Here is a 3064-nt window from a genome sequence, read left to right on the forward strand (position 1 = left end):
AGTATGCTCCAAACTCTTGGTATTATCCTCCCAGTAGTCATAATAATAGTCTCCCTGGTGCACTGTATTCTCTCAAAGGCTTTAAATGCTTGCATTCAGCCATCTCTAGAATGTCAAATGGTCTCTCTTCAACTGGAATGATGAGAGCTGAAAAAAAATGCCTGACCAGGAGGATACCATAACCTATGAATGATGTGGTGAGGTTGGAAACCCAAAATGATGGCAAGTGAGTGTGGTGCTAAGGCCCTACATTTTGGTCACAGTCTCACCCAAGTGAGAACCTGACCAAAAAGGGAGAATTTTTTAACAAAATTCTGGGAGGCCAGTGTTTTGGACTGAGCCCATGTGCTAGGCCCCAGCAAACCAAACAAACCAAAACACATAGATCCTAAAACAGACCAGGTTTTGTTTTTCTCCTGCAAACAGGATATTCCACCATAAGGAGGTACCCTCTACTCAGTCCTTGTTCCCACCTTACAAAACCCACTCTTGTTTTATTGTTTCCCAGTGGGTTTCAAGACCAAATAAGTACATTTATGATGGTAATAGTGACATTAATGACTAAAGTTTCGGTCAATCTCTCAAAATTGAGAAAATGACCAAAAGGGGGAAATTGTTAAAGCAAATTAAATATAGCCTGAGAAGGGCTCTGTATTTCTATATCGGAGTCCTTGTGGACAAACGGTAACCTAACTTAGGAATATGTGCCTGTAAAAATAGCTGAGTCTTGGCCAATTCCAGCAACCCCAAATCAGGCCAGGAGATAAGGTACTTATTAAAACATGGAAGGAGAGATCACCTGCTCTGGATAATACTGGCCATTTTTATATTGCCTCCTTCCAAACTTATGGAATCACTTCCTTTGTAGTAATTAGCAGAATGTTTCAATTCATGTCTGTAATGAACATTCCTGACAGCATAAGTATCCACCCCCTGAGGTTCCTGTTAAATCTTTTAACCATATTCATTTCCTCTCACATAGAGACCATCAAGCTTCAGATGATCATGTGACAAGGTTTCCAGTCAGTTCCAGGTGAAGACACCACCCCTGGCCATCAGGATGCCACCCTGTCTCCACTAGACAGGGTAGGGCTAGAGTTCCATGATCTCCAATAGGTAGGGACTATGTCCCAAGTTGGCATGAAGCAGTAACAGTCCCTCTGCCTCCCATAAAGATTGATGGGGGTCATGTCTCTCAGGAAGGAGATGAGGCAGGAGAATGGGGTCTGGAGTCAGGGAACCTAAGGGTTCACCTGACTTCCTGGAACTAAATCAAAAGGAAAACCCCAACTTTCCGCACCTAAGTAACAGAAGGACCAGAGACTACTCCCTTTGCAACTCCCACTCCTCACTTTCTTCTTGGAGATGGAAAATGTTTTGAAAGTACCTCTGATTGTCTTTCCATAACCAATCGGAGGTTTGCATAGGAGTGTAACTTTGTAACTTCAGCCTCTGATTGGTTATGGAAAGCAACCAATCAGACTAATTGCGGTCCAAATCTTCTTTTGCATAGGAGTGTAAATTTGTAACTTCACTTTAGCCTTTGATTGGTTGTGGAAAGCAACCAATCAGACTGATTGCAGGCCAAATCTTCTTTTGCATAGGAGTGTAACCTTTGTAACTTCACTTCAGCCTCTGAGTGGTTGCTTTCCACAACCAATCAGACTGATTGTGGCACCACTTCATTTACATGCGGTGAACAACAAGTGGCCAATGGACAACCTCTAGGAGGTATTTGGACCCCAGAAGATTCTACAGCAGGGGCTCTTGAGCCCCTATGCTGGGGTCTGCTCCCACCCTGTGGAATGCACTTTCATTTTCAATAAATCTCTGCTTTTGTTGCTTCATTCTTTCTTTCCTTGCTTTGTTTGTGCGTTTTGTATAATTCTTTGTTCAAAATGACAAGAACCGGCCGTGTGCGGTGGCTCACGCCTGTAATCCCAGCACTTTGGGAAGTTGAGGCAGGTGGATCACCTGAGGTCAGGAGTTAGAGACCAGCCCGGCCAACATGGCGAAACCCCCTCTCTACTAAAAATACAAAAAAATTAGCAGGACATGGTGGCGCACACCTATTATCCCAACTACTTGGGAGGCTGAGTCAGGAGAATCGCTTGAACCCAGGAGGTGGAGGTTGCAGTGAGCTGAGATTGTGCCATTGCACTCCAGCCTGGGCAACACAGCCAGACTCTGTCTGGAAAAAAAAAAAAAAAAAAGACAAGAACCTGGACATCTTCCACCCGTAATAAGCCAAGACTGTGCCACAGCACTCCAGCCTGGGCGACAGAGTGAGACTCTGTCTCAAAAAAATTGAAATACAACAACAGCAGAAGTATGAACTAAAAAAAACACCTCTGTGGGGTGGATGTGGCCTTGGGGGTACCAGTTTCCAGACCTTGTGTCAAGCGGCCTAGGACCTTATCTGTATCCTTTGTTACCTGTCACGGATACTGACCTTAGGCTTGGACCACCAGGATCCTGCCCTGCACCCCACGCTTTAGTTGGCCCATTCCAGCTGAAGGGCATGTTCCCTTCTAGATCATGCTCCTGGTACCCTGGACTCTGGAAATCCCCTGTGCAAACAGCCCTGAGCCTGTTTCCAAGGTCTGACTTCCCTCCACCCAGGGCAGCCTGCACTGTTAGAATGAAGGATGGCAGGGTAGGGGGTGTCTGTTTGCCTGAATGCACTGGGAGTCCCCCTTCAGTATGTATGGGATGGAGTCGTGTGGGAATAGAAGCAGCAAGACTACTAGCAAGGGCTCTGCATTTGTACTCTTGCCCCTGGCTAGGCAGTCGTCAGGGGTGGGCCTGCCTGTCACTGCCCCGTGGGTCAGGCTGTAAATAAGAGCGACTCTCGATTCACTCTTTACCCTGGGCCAGACAGTCCGATGCATCCTGCATCCCATCATTCCTAACACCAACTTTGAGGACGCTGACAAGCAGCAGCCCCGTTTTACAGACCGAGGCACAGAGGTTGAAATAAGTTGCCCATAGCTAGTGAGTGGCAGAGGCAGGGTTTCAATGGGACAGTCCGTGGCGGAGCCGACTGGCTCCGCCGCCAGCCCCC

This window comes from Mandrillus leucophaeus, unplaced genomic scaffold, assembly GCF_000951045.1.
Source record: "Mandrillus leucophaeus isolate KB7577 unplaced genomic scaffold, Mleu.le_1.0 Scaffold419, whole genome shotgun sequence".
Classification (NCBI taxonomy): domain Eukaryota; kingdom Metazoa; phylum Chordata; class Mammalia; order Primates; family Cercopithecidae; genus Mandrillus; species Mandrillus leucophaeus.